Below are 17,703 nucleotides of genomic sequence, written 5' to 3' on the forward strand. Positions count from 1 at the left end.
GCCTTACAGAATATAAAAAAACACATTTGTTCACATTGACAAAGTTTCTAAAGTATTATGATAATTCAACTATTAAAATTGTTTATTATTCTTGCAAAGAGTCAGGAATGTTGTCCATGGGGTCGCGATGGGTTGGGCCTGACAACAACAAAATATTCTACCCCTTCATGGATTGCTGCCTTGTTGTGGTGCAGGGGCTTACGTAGCTCAATGAATCTATGAGCTATGCTGTGCAAGGCCACCCAAGACAGAGAGGTTATAGCAGAGAATTCTGACAAAATGTGATCCATTGGAGAAGGAAATGGCAACCCACTCCAGTATCTTTGCTCATGGACAGTACCAAAAGGAAAAAAGATATGACACTGGAAGATGAGCCCCTCAGGTCGAAAGGTGTCCAATATGCTATTGGAGAAGCTATAATTTAAATATAATCTAGTATTAACTTAATTAAACCTTCATTTCCATCCAAGAATCTGGTTCTTCATTGTAATAATAACTAATGAATAAGGAATTGTCAGTGGACATGTTCAAGACATATGCACTAATTGTAAAATATTCTACCCCTTCATGGATTGCTGCCTTGTTGTGGTGCAGGGGCTTACGTAGCTCAATGAATCTATGAGCTACGCTGTGCAAGGCCACCCAAGACAGAGAGGTTATAGCAGAGAATTCTGACAAAATGTGATCCATTGGAGAAGGAAATGGCAACCCACTCCAGTATCTTTGCCATGAAAACCTCATGGACAGTACCAAAAGGAAAAAAGATATGACGCTGGAAGATGAGCCCCTCAGGTCGAAAGGTGTCCAAAATGCTATTGGAGAAGCTATAATTTAAAAAAATATAGAAACTAAGGATGGAAATGACTATGTTTAAATTAAAGGGTTTCAATAGAAAAAAGGAAATAAGAGGAAACAAATTGATGATAATTTACAAATGTGGTGATTTTGAGAAATATATATGATACATGGAGAAATAAGATAATGAATCGAAATAAGATTGGAAATAAGATCAAATTGGAGGTTAGGGCAGATGGTAATATTGATTATAAATTAAATATTAAGTAGAGGTGAAAAATAAAAGTATATTTTGGATAAAAAAGTTACGTACTTATAACACTTAAAATTTAAAGAAGCCTCTTCAGTACTATTTACCCAACTCTTGGCCATGCTCAGCTATAATCAACATTAATTTCAGGCAGCTGATTTAAGGATATTTAACAATATATTCCAGTGATGTTTCTCCCCCCCCCTGCATTTATAAAGGGGTGCAGCCTATGAGATTAGTTCAATTTATTATAACAAAAACTTTGTAAATTAAAGGGCAGTGGTATTTAAATGCGGAGAAAATTATATTGTTTGAAAAATTAACATAATGGTAATCTTGAAGAATGCTTCAATAAAATATTGTTTTACCCACATGAGTTCTTACTTTGTTTTAAAAATTCTATTCTATTCTATTCTATTCTATTCTATTCTATTCTATTCTATTCTATTCTGTTCTATTCTGTTCTGTTCTATTCTATTCTATTCTATTCTATTCTATTCTATTCTATTCTATTCTATTCTATTCTATTCTATTCTATTCTATTCTAAAATTCTATTCTATTCTATTCTATTCTAAAATTCTATTCTATTCTATTCCATTCCATTCTAAAATTCTATTCTATTCTATTCCATTCCATTCTAAAATTCTATTCTATTCTATTCTATTCTATTCTATTCTATTCTATTCTATTCTATTCTATTTTATTCTATTCTATCCTATTCTATTCTATTCTATTCTATTCTATTCTATTCTAAAATTCTATTCTATTCTATTCTATTCTATTCTATTCTATTCTATTCTATTCTATTCTATTCTATTCTATTCTATTCTATTCTATTCTATTCTTTCAGAATGGAATGAGGGGAGTCCTGGGATATTGTGTCCTAGGGTCAGCATCATCTTAGCACATGATCTGATATTTCACTGATCTGGAAAACTAAACAGAGTAAGAGGATCCTGGTAGCAATGAAAAATATATTAGGAGTAAAATAAAAGTATATTTTGGATAAAAAAGTTACGTACTTATAACACTTAAAATTTAAAGAAGCCTCTTCAGTACTATTTACCCAACTCTTGGCCATGCTCAGCTATAATCAACATTAATTTCAGGCAGCTGATTTAAGGATATTTAACAATATATTCCAGTGATGTTTCTCCCCCCCCCTGCATTTATAAAGGGGTGCAGCCTATGAGATTAGTTCAATTTATTATAACAAAAACTTTGTAAATTAAAGGGCAGTGGTATTTAAATGCGGAGAAAATTATATTGGCTTCCTAAATATTTTTTCTTTGCATCTGGACTAGCTTAACCATGGGGCAAGGGGAAGTGCACTGATTGCTCTTTGCTGGCTCTCTTTCTTGAAAGTCAAAGTAGTAGATGCTGCGCAGCTTCTCTAAACTGTCCTTCTGAGGTAACAGGAGAGTCTCTTTTCAAGTTAATATTCCAGCAAGTTTCCATTTCAACCCCCTTTCAGAATGGAATGAGGGGAGTCCTGGGATATTGTGTCCTAGGGTCAGCATTATCTTAGCACATGATCTGATATTTTACTGATCTGGAAAACTAAACAGAGTAAGAGGATCCTGGTAGCAATGAAAAATATATTAGGAGTAAAATAAAAGTATATTTTGGATAAAAAAGTTACGTACTTATAACACTTAAAATTTAAAGAAGCCTCTTCAGTACTATTTACCCAACTCTTGGCCATGCTCAGCTATAATCAACATTAATTTCAGGCAGCTGATTTAAGGATATTTAACAATATATTCCAGTGATGTTTCTCCCCCCCCCTGCATTTATAAAGGGGTGCAGCCTATGAGATTAGTTCAATTTATTATAACAAAAACTTTGTAAATTAAAGGGCAGTGGTATTTAAATGCGGAGAAAATTATATTGGCTTCCTAAATATTTTTTCTTTGCATCTGGACTAGCTTAACCATGGGGCAAGGGGAAGTGCACTGATTGCTCTTTGCTGGCTCTCTTTCTTGAAAGTCAAAGTAGTAGATGCTGCGCAGCTTCTCTAAACTGTCCTTCTGAGGTAACAGGAGAGTCTCTTTTCAAGTTAATATTCCAGCAAGTTTCCATTTCAACCCCCTTTCAGAATGGAATGAGGGGAGTCCTGGGATATTGTGTCCTAGGGTCAGCATTATCTTAGCACATGATCTGATATTTTACTGATCTGGAAAACTAAACAGAGTAAGAGGATCCTGGTAGCAATGAAAAATATATTAGGAGTAAAATAAAAGTATATTTTGGATAAAAAAGTTACGTACTTATAACACTTAAAATTTAAAGAAGCCTCTTCAGTACTATTTACCCAACTCTTGGCCATGCTCAGCTATAATCAACATTAATTTCAGGCAGCTGATTTAAGGATATTTAACAATATATTCCAGTGATGTTTCTCCCCCCCCCTGCATTTATAAAGGGGTGCAGCCTATGAGATTAGTTCAATTTATTATAACAAAAACTTTGTAAATTAAAGGGCAGTGGTATTTAAATGCGGAGAAAATTATATTGTTTGAAAAATTAACATAATGGTAATCTTGAAGAATGCTTCAATATCTAGCTTGGATCTCAAATCATTTTCCCTCTATCAACACTGACAGAAAGTCTTGCACAGGCATCCAGTGGGTTATATAAGAACAGTGAAAAATCCATTCATTTCATCAACTTTAATTTCTTTTAAAATCTATCTTTCTATAGATACACCTTTGGAGCCTAACGCTTGTCAATCCTTCAAGGATCATAAAGTTGAAGCTATTGTGATAGAAACAGACAAGCTATCCTCTTTAGGCTAAAATGAAAAACTAAAATAGATTGGATTTATTTATTATCACCTCAGAGCACCATTTTCAAGGTAATGGGTAATAAAAAAGTTGAAAACAAGTTTAAAAGGATATAAAATATACCAAATATAGTTAAAAGAATCCAGTAAAATCCCAAGCTGGCACTGAGAAGAAAATCTAAATTCCAGACGGGGGTGGCTCAAGGCACTTAGTTGCTGTGGTTAAAGATAAGATGTTCAATTTCATGTTCAATTGGAAGCTGACTGGATTCATATTGGTGTGAAAATTATCCCTCATGTCAAATGGGATAAAACATTTCCACTACATGGCTTAATCACAGACATGGACTTTGGATAGAAGCAAAAGTCTGAGGGACAAAATGTATCAGGAAAGATCAGAAGAACTGAATATATATTGCTTGTAGGACATAAGGGAAAGGGTGACATGATTGAAGCTTATAAATATAATAAGGGTGTGAATAAGGTAGTATGTTCTATAAGGTAGTATTTTCAATATTAAGCAAAAATCAAGAACATGAGGCCTGACCTCAAACTGACAGGCAGGAAGTTCAGAAGTAACATTAGAAAATATTACTTCACAGAAAGAGGAGTGGAAGCTTGAAACCAATTTCCAGAGGAGCCTTTTAAAACTTTTTAAGACTTGTGGACTTCAACTCCCAGAATTGAAGCAAAGCTGGCTGTGGAATTCTGGGAGTTGAAGTCCACAAGTCTTAAAGTTGTTAAGGTTGGTGTTATGTATTCATGTTTGTACCTTTAAATATTTGAGCGGGAAATCAGCACGTTGCTGATTGGTCGAAGCCTCCAGCAGAACTGTATAAAAGGAGAGGTTTTTCCCCCAGCCTGTTGCTGGGTTCACCCTATATTAAAGAGCTGTTGTCACTACCCTGGTCTCCAGCCTCGTTACTTCCAGAACTCCCCCTCCAAGTAAAAACTCCAAAGAAAATATCTTTCAAAGTTCTATTTACTAGGATAGATAAACTGGCACATCTGGGAAAACCCAAATCTGAGAGGTCCAGGTTTTCCCTCAGTAAATCAAAATCCCCAAAAGCACCCCCTGACTCCTCTGCTGATCACATGCTCCAATTGCCAACCGTCCCATCTCGAGACATCACTCCACCCACTCCTTCTCCAGATGCAGGACCGGCCTGACCTTGACTGACAGGAAGAATGTTATTATGTCTAAAGACAACCCCTCTACTAAATCCCCCCTCCTACTTTCCCACACATAAGAAAGTGGCAGCACGGAAACTTCCGGCCTAGTATGGCTCCCAAAGCGGACATTCAGATAAAAACATGTCCATCATCTAACAACAGATTTTAAGAAAGAGAAGATCAGCATCGTACTGTGCTTTACCAGAACTTTATATTTTTATTTCATATATCCTTTTAGAAATCGGTCTAGTTCTCCACTAAAAGAGATTTGGTTGATTTCTCTAGCCTCAACATTATAAAGCCCAGAACTGGCATGTTAGAGTTTATTTCATTTTTATCAACTTTTAATTTGCCAGAAAGTCGCACAGGTTGTGGGACTTCTATCTCTCTGACATACTAGTTAGAAAAGGGGTCTCCAACCTTGGCAACTTTAAGACTTGTGGACTTCAACTCCCAGAATTGAAGCAAAGCTGGCTGTGGAATTCTGGGTGTTGAAGTCCACAAGTCTTCAAGTTGTTAAGGTTGGTGTTATGTATTCATGTTTGTACCTTTAAATATCTGAGCGGGAAATCAGCACGTTGCTGATTGGACGAAGTCTCCAGCAGAACTGTATAAAAGGAGAGGTTTTTCCCCCAGTCTGTTGCTGGGTTCACCATATATTAAAGAGCTGTTGTCACTACCCTGGTCTCCAGCCTCGTTACTTCCAGAACCTAACATTGGCGACGAAGGTGGGATCTCGAGGCTAGGAGAACCAGAACCGAGCTGAAGCACGCACGATAGAACCGAACCCAGCAAATCAGGGCAGAAACCGCGGAGATGGCCAGTTACACTCCGCCCGCACCGTTTGACCCAGCCAGAGAGAAATGGGGAACGATATGACCCGCTTCAAAGCTTCCTAGAAGCCCAGGAACTGCAGGGAGTTCCAGATAACCGCAAAAGGGCTTATTTCTTAAGCCACTGTGGTCCGGAGGTCATCGATATTGCGGAAGCCCTGGCAGAGCCAACGCCGATACAATCGGTATCGTGGCCAACTCTGCAAACCCTACTAAAAAACCACTTCGCACCCACACCGTCCAAATACGTGCGGCGGTTTGAATTCGGAGAGCGAAGACAGATGGAGGGCGAATCCATCGGTGACTACATGGCCGCCCTAAGGAAAGCGTCCAAGGACTGCGGGTACCGAGACCTAGACGAGGTGCTGCTCGAGCAACTCATCCGAGGGGTCAAAGACATCCGTTTGCGGCGCCGGCTGCTAGCAAAGAGCAACCTAACGCTGGCCAACGCTCTGGACGAAGCCAGAGCACATGAAATGTCCACCCAAGCGGCGGAGACACTGCAAAAGCCTCTCCCACCAAAGGCGAGCACAAAGCCGGCTCCAGTGCACCAGGAGGAGATTCAGACCGAATCCGACGGTGACGGTGAGGATGAGGAAGGGGTCTGCCGAACCGATAAACGCGACAAAGAGGACCGAGACGAATGCGGAAGCTGCGGAGGTCAACACCAGCGCCAACGCTGCAAGTTTAAGGACGTAACATGTCGGCGGTGCGGAAAGAAAGGGCACCTAGCTCAAGTCTGTCGAGCGGCCCAACCTTCCCGCCGAAAATTCAAATCGGCCAATCAGAGCGCGGGATCGGAAAGGCGACCCGCGATTGGCTCAAACAAGGAAGGCGCGGATTCAAACCAAACGACTGTGGTCATAGGCGCGCCTCAACCCGAGTGGAGAAGAAGATCTTCACCAAACCAAAATAGAGGGAGTACGGTGCCGACTGAAGTGGACACGGGTCAGCGATCACCATCATGTCCTGGGACACTTTGGTGAAGTCACTGCCATCAGTCGCAAGCGCCACCTGCAAGCACAACGGCTACGAGTCCACGATTACCAGGGAATCGAATCCCTGTTCGAGGGACCACCTCCGTCCGAGTCGAGTACGGACCTCACAAGAAGACCCTGCCCATCACGATCGCCGAGGGACTCTGCCCAGTCTGTTGGGACTAGACTGGTTTCGTGCACTGGGCATGGGAGTGACTGGCATCTACAGAAGTGACTGTAACCTGAAAGACATTCTCTTTAACGAGTTCAAGATGTCTTCAAGGACTGCCTGGGCAAGTACAAGGGGACCCCTATTTCCTTCAACTTAGACCCCAGGTAGCCCCATTAGGCTAAAGGCGAGGAGAGTCCTTTGCCCTTAAGCCAAAATTGACAAGGAGCTAGATAAGCTCATAAATCAGGGATTTTGGTGCCAGTCGATCACGCAGTGGGAGACGCCAATCGTCACCCCATAAAACCAGATGGGTCAATTAGAATTTGCGCTGACTACAAGGCGACGCTAACAAAGCCTTACAGAAAAGCGCTTACCCGGTTCCCGTGGTGCAACACTTACTGCACTCTTGGGGCAAGGGCAAGTCTTTGCAAAGTTAGACTTGGCCCAAGCCTACCAACAACTGCCCGTAGACGCCAACACAGCCAAGCCCAAACGATTGTAACGCACAGGGGGCATTCAAGTGCACCCGATTACAATTTGGGGTGAGTGTGGCACCAGGGCTGTTCCAAAACCTAATGGAACGACTTCTGCAAGGGCTCCCAGGGTAGTTCCTACTGATGATGTCTTGATATCAGGGAAAACATGGAGGAATTGGGGAGCGGTTAAGAAAGGTTCTGGGCATTTTCCGGACAGCCGGATTAAAAGTCAAGCAAACAAATGCCAGATAGGGGTCGAATCCGAATTCTTGGGCTACCGGATAGACAAGAAAGGAATTCACCCCACTGAGAGCAAGGTCAAGGCAATCAGAAAGGCTCCAGCGCCCAAAAACAAAGCAGAGCTACAGGCATTCCTGGGGCTAGTGAATTTTACGGTCTTTTAAAAACAAAGCGACCGTTGCTGAACCGCTGCATAGGCTTCTAGGAAAAATACTGTTTGGTCTTGGGGAAAGTCGGAAAATAGGGCTTTGAAGCAGTAAAGAACCTGCTCTCAAGTGATAGCCTGCTCATCCAATATCATAACTCATTGCCCCTAGTGCTGGTTTATATGCCTCCCTTACGGGGTGGGGCTGTACTCAGCCACAGACTTCAAACGGCACAGAAGCCCCTATAGCCTTCTACTCTAGAACGATGTCCTCCCAGAGAGGAACTATAGCCAGTTAGATAAAGAAGCGCTAGCAATTGTGTCAGGGTGAAAAATTCCACGAATATGTATTTGGGCGGATTTTGAAATTGTGACTGACCACAGACCGCTGTTAGGAATACTGGCTGGCGATCACCAACGCCTGTGGCACTTTCGCCACGCTTGACCCGATGGACTATTTTCTTAGCCGCTTATTCGCACAAGCTGCAGCATCGACCAGGAAAAGAAGTGGGGCATGCAGACGCTAAGCAGATGCCCACTACCAGGGCGATCAAGACCCCACCCGGGACGCCCATCCTGCTTATTGACTCTTGACTCTGGCCCAGTCACATCTAAGGAAGTGGCTCGGCATCATACCGACATTGTGTTAAGGACTGTACCGGTTGGGTACAAGAGGGTGGCCGCTGCGCCGGGCGAACGGTTTAAGGAATTTGTTAAAAACGTGATGAGCTCTCGGCTCAAGGGGTGCCTGTTATGGGGTGATCGTGGTAATCCCGGATAAATTAAGGGAAAGGTATTGGACCTCCACGAGGGTCACCCAGGGATCGTAAGGATGAAGGGGCTAGCAAGAAGCTACGTGTGGTGGCCACTCATGGACTCAGAGATTGCTGAGAGGGTAGGGAAATGCCAGGCTTGCCAAGAGTCCAGACCTCTACCCCCAACGGCCCCAGTCAGGGAATGGGAAAAACCCCAAGGGCCCTGGTCAAGAATCCACATTGATTTTGCTGGCCCTTTCCACGGCCAAACCTTCCTAGTGGTTGTCGACGCATTCTCTAAATGGTTGGAGATCATACTCATGAAATCCACTACGGCCGAGGCAGTAATCGCAGCCCTGCGCCACCTATTCGCAACCCACGGGTTGCCTGACACCCTGGTGTCCGACAACGGCCCGCAATTCACAGCAGCCCAGTTTGAAGAATACTTGGCAGAGGAGGGCATCCGACATGCCCTCTCTGCGCCTTTCCACCCTGCGTCGAATGGCCTTGCAGAGCGTTCCGTCCGGAGCGCTAAGGAGGCATTGTCCAGGCTCAAGCCAGGTGACTGGCAAACAAAGATAGATTTCTTTCTGGCCATTCAGCACAGAACTCCAAGCACTGCTACAGGCAGAAGCCCAGCCGAATTATTGATGGGACGGACACTCCGGTGCCCACTTGACCGTTTGAATCCCCATTATACACCAGAGGGTTACAAGGGGGAAATAGACAAAACGAGAGGAATGGGTATAGGCGACAGAGTGTGGGCCCGCAACTATGGGGACGGCCCAAGTTGGCTCGCAGGGCAAATCATAAAAGCAACCGGTCCAAAGTCATACTTGGTCGAATTACAAGACAACCGAGTGTGGGCCCGCAATTCACGGCAGCCCAGTTTGAAGAATACTTGGCAGAGGAGGCATCCGACATGCCCTCTGCGCCTTTCCACCCTGCGCCGAATGGCCTTGCAGAGCGCTCCGTCCGAGCGCTAAGGAGGCATTGTCCAGGCTCAAGCCAGGTGACTGGCAAACAAAGATAGATTTCTTTCTGGCCATTCAGCACAGAACCCCAAGCACTGCTACAGGCAGAAGCCCAGCCGAATTATTGATGGGACGGAAACTCCGGTGCCCACTTGACTGCTTGAATCCCCATTACACACCAGAGGGTTACAAGGGGAAATAGAAAAACAAGGAATTTGTAAAAACGTGATGAGCTCTCGGCTCAAGGGGTGCCTGTTATGGGGTGATCGTGGTAATCCCGGATAAATTAAGGGGAAAGGTATTGGACCTCCTCCACGAGGGTCACCCAGGGATCGTAAGGATGAAGGGGCTAGCAAGAAGCTATGTGTGGTGGCCACTCATGGATTCAGAGATTGCTGAGAGGGTAGGGAAATGCCAGGCTTGCCAAGAGTCCAGACCTCTACCCCCAACGGCCCCAGTCAGGAATGGGAAAACCCCAAGGGCCCTGGTCAAGAATCCACATTGATTTTGCTGGCCCTTTCCACGGCCAAACCTTCCTAGTGGTTGTCGATGCATTCTCTAAATGGTTGGAGATCATACTCATGAAATCCACCACGGCCGAGGCAGAAATCGCAGCCCTGCGCCACCTATTCGCAACACACGGGTTGCCTGACACTCTGGTGTCCGACAACGGCCCGCAATTCACGGCAGCCCAGTTTGAAGAATACTTGGCAGAGGAGGCATCCGACATGCCCTCTGCGCCTTTCCACCCCGCGCCGAATGGCCTTGCAGAGCGTTCCGTCCGGAGCGCTAAGGAGGCATTGTCCAGGCTCAAGCCAGGTGACTGGCAAACAAAGATAGATTTCTTTCTGGCCATTCTGCACAGAACCCCAAGCACTGCTACAGGCAGAAGCCCAGCGGAACTATTGATGGGACGGAAACCCGTGCCCACTTGACCGCTTGAATCCCCATTACACACCAGAGGGTTACAAGGGGAAATAGAAAAACAAGGAATTTGTAAAAACGTGATGAGCTCTCGGCTCAAGGGGTGCCTGTTATGGGGTGATCGTGGTAATCCCGGATAAATTAAGGGGAAAGGTATTGGACCTCCTCCACGAGGGTCACCCAGGGATCGTAAGGATGAAGGGGCTAGCAAGAAGCTATGTGTGGTGGCCACTCATGGATTCAGAGATTGCTGAGAGGGTAGGGAAATGCCAGGCTTGCCAAGAGTCCAGACCTCTACCCCCAACGGCCCCAGTCAGGAATGGGAAAACCCCAAGGGCCCTGGTCAAGAATCCACATTGATTTTGCTGGCCCTTTCCACGCCAAACCTTCCTAGTGGTTGTCGACGCATTCTCTAAATGGTTGGAGATCATACTCATGAAATCCACTACGGCCGAGGCAGTAATCGCAGCCCTGCGCCACCTATTCGCAACTCACGGGTTGCCTGACACTCTGGTGTCCGACAATGGGCCCGCAACTATGGGGACGGCCCAAGTTGGCTCGCAGGGCAAATCATAAAAGCAACCGTCCAAAGTCATACTTGGTCGAATTACAAGACAACCGAGTATGGAGGCGCCACATAGATCAGATAAGGAAACGAATAACTGATCAAACCCTTCTCCCAGAATGTAATGATACCCTTGGCCCTGGTTATAATTTATAATTAAAGAGAAAGACCTAAACTCATCATGACATTACATCCATACAGCATAAGATGTATAATTTGAGGCATCATGGTTACATGCAGCATCTGAATGATTCTCCAGACACAATAGAAGAATATGAATTCTTGTGGTGTTTAAGTGGGAAATCTATAAAGACAGTGCTCCTAATTTTACCTTAGTGTAGCTTTTTTAAAAAAAAAAAGAAAAAGAGTCTGCAATAATCCAGGGCCCGTTGGCCTAGAGAAAGAGCTGGGAGGAGAAAACAGCCCCTCCGACCAGCTCAAAACACCACCCAGAACTGAACCGCGCAGGTCTGAAAGAACTAGGAGACGCCCAGGTTATTTGCGTGACTACGTCGAATAATAACATGTAAATAAAATGTAAATAGAGGCAAAGTGTTTTCTGGGAGGGGAGGAGTGTTATGTATTCATGTTTGTACCTTTAAATATTTGAGCGGGAAATCAGCACGTTGCTGATTGGACGAAGTCTCCAGCAGAACTGTATAAAAGGAGAGGTTTTTCCCCCAGTCTGTTGCTGGGTTCACCATATATTAAAGAGCTGTTGTCACTACCCTGGTCTCCAGCCTCGTTACTTCCAGAACCTAACAGTTGGAGACCCCTGAGTTAGAGAGAGGATATAAGGTGAGGCATCTCCCCAAGTTTGGTGATAGCAGCTGGAATTATTAGACTGAGATAAAGTGGCAGGCTCCCATTTAAACCTTTGATCACAATATGAAAAAGTCATGCTACCTGGTGTGAATATGCTGGTAAAAAGATACTCCAAATGTGGGGAGGTCTCTAAGTATATTTTAACACTGTTGATAAATTATCTCATGCCATCCTCACAACCACAGATTGCTTTAAAGGTACAGACAAGGCTTGTGGCTTTTTAACCTTGCTATTCTCCAGCATATGCTATCTAAGGCAGGGGTCTCCAACCTTGGTCCCTTTAAGACTTGTGGACTTCAACTCCCAGAGTTCCCTCAGCCAGCTTTGCTCTGGGAGTTGAAGTCCACAAGTCTTAAAGGGACCAAGGTTGGAGACCCCTGATCTAAGGCCCTTCTCCCCAGAATGTAATGATACCCTTGGCCCTGGTTATAATTTATAATTAAAAGAGAAAGACCTAAACTCATCATGACATTACATCCATACAGCATAAGATGTATAATTTGAGGCATCATGGTTACATGCAGCATCTGAATGATTCTCCAGACACAATAGAAGAATATGAATTCTTGTGGTGTTTAAGTGGGAAATCTATAAAGACAGTGCTCCTAATTTTACCTTAGTGTAGCTTTTTTTTAAAGAACATCTCCCCTCCATTATTCCTTTCCAAAGTAGAAAAAGTAACAGAAACTCCTATCCCTCACCCTGCCACACATATTACCCATATTTACATTTTAAATAATCTGAATCATTATATACCCCCCTTCCCAATATTAAGTGGGGGTTTGGTCATCAAAAGATTGTCTGCTCCGATACAGCAGCATCTAAGTTATATTTATTTGGAGTCCACAGTTTGGAGATTACATCTGGAATTTCAATTCTACTTCCAACATTGTTAATTTGGAATTCAAGGCAATTGCCTCTGATTTATTTAATATTTGTGGCAGATTATAGCAATGTACTGCTTTCTATCGACAATCTAGCTGCTCTAGAGAATGGAGATGCTTGATTTAATCTAAGGTCCCTCTACTGTTTCCCAAGAACTCTCACATGAATGGAAAACTGCTTTCTGCTTTCCTATAGACTTGTTCTGTGGATTCATGGGGTACCTTTGAATCCATGTGTGGCCAAAATATGAACACATCTTCCTTTCCTTCTATTGCAGTAGCTCAGAGTAGCTTAATTGAAAGCATTGGGAAGACTGTGACTATTTTCCTGTATCTCCGCTTCATTTTTCCTTTAATCTTTACATATGGGCTTCTTTTTCCCTCAATATACAGTTTCAACTATTTTTCTTCTTAGTTTCCTAAAGACAATATAACAAGGATTCTGGTAGCAAACAGCTGTATTTTCAGGCTGTCAAAACAACAGACAACAATGCTAAAAAATGTGAAATGTGTTAACAAAAAATATATAGGGAACAAAGGTTTTCTTCAGACTTGCAATAGCATTTATTTTCTCTTTAGGCCTTTTAACATACTGTAGCTTTCAATATATGAATCGGGAAATGAAAATAGCAGGTATTCATATGGAAGAATTCTTGCAAATTCCAGGTCTCTTCTGGACCAGTTCTGGACCAGTTCTGAACCATTATGTCTGAAAGGGATGCAATGCCTTTAGCTTCTGCAGGGATATTTGGGCATAAAGATGGATTATCCTTTTGTCACTTGCCATTAAATCCCATCCATTGGAGTCCATTTTCTTAAAGACTTGGGCTCTAATATTGTACAGTTCAGTATGTCAGTCTTTAGGCATACTGGGTTCATACACAGTCTAGATCAGATAAAGGGAAACTGCTTTCTGCTTTCCTATAGACTTGTTCTGTGGATTCACGGGGTACCTTTGAATCCATGTGTGGCCAAAATATGAACACATCTTCCTTTCCTTCTATTGCAGTAGCTCAGAGTAGCTTAATTGAAAGCATTGGGAAGACTGTGACTATTTTCCTGTATCTCCGCTTCATTTTTCCTTTAATCTTTACATATGGGCTTCTTTTTCCCTCAATATACAGTTTCAACTATTTTTCTTCTTAGTTTCCTAAAGACAATATAACAAGGATTCTGGTAGCAAACAGCTGTATTTTCAGGCTGTCAAAACAACAGACAACAATGCTAAAAAATGTGAAATGTGTTAACAAAAAATATATAGGGAACAAAGGTTTTCTTCAGACTTGCAATAGCATTTATTTTCTCTTTAGGCCTTTTAACATACTGTAGCTTTCAATATATGAATCGGGAAATGAAAATAGCAGGTATTCATATGGAAGAATTCTTGCAAATTCCAGGTCTCTTCTGGACCAGTTCTGGACCAGTTCTGAACCATTATGTCTGAAAGGGATGCAATGCCTTTAGCTTCTGCAGGGATATTTGGGCATAAAGATGGATTATCCTTTTGTCACTTGCCATTAAATCCCATCCATTGGAGTCCATTTTCTTAAAGACTTGGGCTCTAATATTGTACAGTTCAGTATGTCAGTCTTTAGGCATACTGGGTTCATACACAGTCTAGATCAGATAAAGGCACTCTGCTTCTCTGCAGTTGTGTTGGAATGATATTTCATTCATTCAAAAATATTTCATTTTTTCCTGTAATATGTCCAGTTTTTAAGTTTTCTTTTTTAAAAAAGTGGTAAAAAACTATCTGATAGGGAATCCTCTGGACAACATTGGTCCAGACACAGAAAGCTCAGGGGCTATCTCTTGCACCATAGTATTCCGTTGATCATGTTTTCCTTCTTTATGAACCACTTATGACATCAAATCACAAGAGTTTAGCAGTGGTAGTGTTAGTGGTGATTTGAGAAATAATAATATTTTTAACTTCTTGAAAGGGAATGAAAGGGAAATCATGCATCTTTCATGGTTTGCATAAAGATCGCATTACTGCAACTATGGCACATTTGATAACCTAATGAGTAGAGAAACTTGACATGAACTCACAAACTTAGGTAGACCTTTCCTGGGTATTCTATCAAAGGTGGCCCAGGGCAGGGCATGGAAAAGATTATTTCTGCAATATACACCTCCAATTAATTTCCCCTACTTCTCCATCACCCATTGCACTGATAGTTGCCTAGAATAACAGCTGCCATCCCTGCAATGTAACGAAGACGGACTTGTGACACTATTGTATCTGGTTTCTTCCCATTTACCAAGCTGATCTAAATACCCAGTCCACAGACATAGCCATCAATTATGAATGAGGCTGATAGAATGGCTGTTTACACACTTACATCTATTTTAGTCTCAATGAAATACACAGGAAGCAAGGGGACTTGTTCAATTATAAGGTAGACAGAGGATGGAAAGTGTTTTCTTTTAAAGTGGTGCAAGAGTTTGCTGTGGTTATATGTCATGGTTACCTGTCAGTTTTTCTCATTCAGGGTGATCATCAAGATTACAATATTGATAAGATGTAGAGCAAATTCAGCAAATGATCTTTTATCATAGTTGGTCTATGAATCTTTAACACCAAGGCTACATTAAACGTAATAATGATTACTTCTAAGTCAAAGTTCATAGAATTTCTTGGCATATTACTATACTTTTGAATAATTTAACACAGATATTGGTCAACTTATTCTGCTCCCCAGTTATTTTTAGGAATAACTGCAAATACCAAATACATTCAACCCAAAATAGCACATTTAATCCATGTGCAAATAAATACATCCTATCCATGTATTGAACCAATGTCTGGAGACTAGTTGGAAGTGGATGGAGGAGGACAGGCTTAAGCTCAATTCTCATAAGACTTCCCACTCTCTGCTCAGTCTGGATATTTATCCGAGACTAAACAGTGCTTCCCTGTTTGAGATTGGTGCACAATTTGGGGAGTCATCTTGAAGTCACAGCTCCTGTTCACAGAGCAGGTAGCAGCTACAGCCAGGATAGCCTTTGCACAGATTTATCTGGTACACCGCTCATGATCATTTCTAGATGATTGGGTATGGTCATTTATATAGTCACCATAGAGGTGGGTTTATTCCAATGTATGCCCTTGAAGATCACTCAGAAGTGTAACAGCTGGTACAAAATGCAGCAGTATTTGGGCATGCTGTGATATGTCATCACTACTAAGTGAATTGCACTGGTTGACAGTTGGCTTCTGGGTGACCAATTCATGGTTTTGGTTATTACTTATAAAGTCCGTCCTGGCACTGAGCCTAATAATTTGAGATAACGCATAAGGACCTAGGGCCACATGAGTCTTCCTCTTTTTTGCAGCCCCATGACCTTGAGTAGGAAAAGCTGACTGGACAGTTTCTTACTTGAATGTAGGAATCACATGAAATCTATGGTGCATAACTTAAAACAGGCCTATCACAAGTAAAATGAAATAAAATATAACTCCATAAATTGCTTTTCAGAAATACATCCTATTGAATTCAAGGGGATTTACTTCATGTAATGTATATAATATTATAATCTAATTAAAATAACAGGAAGTATTTTGGAGTTTAAGAAGATTATTGAATAAACAAGCGTTAAGATTTTATTACAAATGTCTTAATTATTTAATCCAAAAAATTAATTGGTCAAACACAGCTGTCTTTATCAGGAACATAACTTTTTTTATTCTATTCATCTTTACATTATCTTCAAAAATATTAATTTCTTCCAGATATCCCTGCGTAAATTTCATTGAAACAGAAAGGATGCTTTCTCCCCCCTCCTCAAATATTTTTAATAAAAATATTCAAATATTTTCCCCTATACTTTTGCAAAACCTGGTTTATTCCCAAGCCTACTGAGACTGGGACTCATGTCCTTCAGTGATAGCTTGAATGATGAGTTGCTATTATTACATATCAATAGAACCACCTCAGTCATATTGTGTCAGACTCAACATTTCAAGTATTTGTATTATTCTGTTCCACTCACACTACTGTATAATAAGTTTGATTTATTTATTTATTATGCCATCACTCTGCTAAACAAATTCCCTCAACACTGTCAAACTATTTACTAAATCTGCACTACTATTAATCTTCTCATCATTCCCATCACCCATCTCCTTCCACTTATGACTGTAACTTTGTTGCTTGTATCTGTTCTGCCCCCCTCAACCACCCCCAGAAGACACACAAGTTGACTGTATTTGCCAGCAATTTATTCTTGCTACAGATATCAGCTCTGGCAACGAACCTGCAATTGCCTGCCAAGTCCTCCTTATCTCTTCAATGCTACTGCGGTCTGTTGCTGGAGCAACCCAGAGTTCAGAAGTAAACAGAAGTCCGAAAAGCCAATTCCTGATCTTGCACTAAGGCAGCCAAAGTTTCCAAAAGTCAGTTTTTGTCTGTCACGGAGCCCAAAGGCAGCTCCACCCACTTTTATACCCTGTGGGGTGTGGCTCCGTGACTCAGCACTCCCTGGGCCAGCCCCTTCCTTTCTTTTGCTGCGCACACTTCACTCGGCGTCGCTGCCTTGCATCTAGCCATGATTGATCCTCCTCAGCTGGCTCTTGGGGCATTGCCAGGGGGAAGGAGGGGTCAGGGGAAAGAGGCCATGTCAGCTTCTCCTCCTCCACCTGGCCTGCCTCTGGAATCTGGAGCGGAGCCAGAGAAGAAGTTTCTGCAGAGGGAAGCCCTGTCGGCTCTTCCCCCTCACTCTCCGAGTCACTCTCTGCCAGGAAGCCCGGCTCGGGGCCCGCAGACACAACAGTCTCCTTACGATTTATACTGATATTGTTTCCCGATTGCTTATTTGTAGCCTATGACTATCATTAAGTGTTGTATCATTAAGTGTTAAATTTGTACCCTATGACTATCATTAAGTGTTGTAAGTGTTGTACTTTGATGAAGGTATCTTTTCTTT

This window comes from Ahaetulla prasina, chromosome 1 (assembly GCF_028640845.1).
Source record: "Ahaetulla prasina isolate Xishuangbanna chromosome 1, ASM2864084v1, whole genome shotgun sequence".
NCBI classification, from domain to species: Eukaryota; Metazoa; Chordata; class Lepidosauria; order Squamata; family Colubridae; genus Ahaetulla; species Ahaetulla prasina.